The following is a 928-nucleotide window of genomic DNA, read 5'->3' as shown; positions in this document are numbered from 1 at the left end:
TCCTGGCTCAGTCTGTGGGATTCACTACACTTGATTTTCCAAATTCAGATGAATTTCCACACTCAGCTCAGGATGCATTATGATCATTAATGAGATTTCTCCAATTGATGCTTAAAATACCATGCATTGCTCGCCCAGCCTGAGTAACATAGTATCACATTTTGGAAAGTGATTTTCTCTTCTCCCTATGTGCCAATACCAGTATTTATTATTCAAGGCTGATTTCTCTGATGACATAGACAATTAAGTAATTTCCATCCGACTTTAATTTAATTCCTTACTGGTTTTTTGTGCTGTCTCTTCACAGATAATTTAACCAAAATCATAGATTTTGTACCTCTTGTTTACGCCTTACTATTTTTTCGTGGACTCTCATCTGCGATCCATGGAGCACAATACCACAGACGTGGGATTTGATGAGCCGTGCCTAACGCAGAAAGCAGATCCACCTATTTGTACTTTACTAATTCATCTCTTTCCTTGGCTTTGTAAACTGTCTTCATTCCTTTTATCTCTCTATCTCTCTTGCTCCTATTTTCGTACATAGGTGCACTCTCATTGGTGTACTGTGATATAAATTCTCTACTATCATACCACGCTGCCAATGCCCGATCTCGTCCCATCTTGGAAGCCAAACGGCGTTGGGCCGGGTTAGTACCAGGAAAGGAGACTTCCTGCGAATACCCGGTGTTGTAGAGCGGGGACTATTTCCCTTCCTATGTGAGTTGCGACGCCAACAGCAGTATCACCACTAATTCTTACTTCTATGAGATTCTTTCATATTTGAGGCCTACGACCAATCATTGTGGCTCACGTCAGAAAGTCAGGTTCTTTTGAATGCAGGAGACTATCAATCCTTGAATCTAAGTAGCCCTATTGGGACGTACTATCAAATAATCCTTTATGACCACTCCTCTGTCCCATCAAT

The 928-nt window shown here is 41.2% G+C and overlaps 1 pseudogene; it reads left to right on the top strand.

Annotated features, from left to right (window-relative positions):
- Positions 1-580: 580 nt before the first annotated feature.
- LOC135011684 (5S ribosomal RNA) lies at positions 581-699 on the top strand (annotated as a pseudogene).
- Positions 700-928: the final 229 nt, after the last annotated feature.

Source organism: Pseudophryne corroboree, unplaced genomic scaffold (assembly GCF_028390025.1).
Source record: "Pseudophryne corroboree isolate aPseCor3 unplaced genomic scaffold, aPseCor3.hap2 scaffold_2495, whole genome shotgun sequence".
Classification (NCBI taxonomy): domain Eukaryota; kingdom Metazoa; phylum Chordata; class Amphibia; order Anura; family Myobatrachidae; genus Pseudophryne; species Pseudophryne corroboree.
The sequence above is the reverse complement of the archived record's forward strand: the minus strand, read 5'-3'. Positions and strand labels throughout refer to the sequence as shown.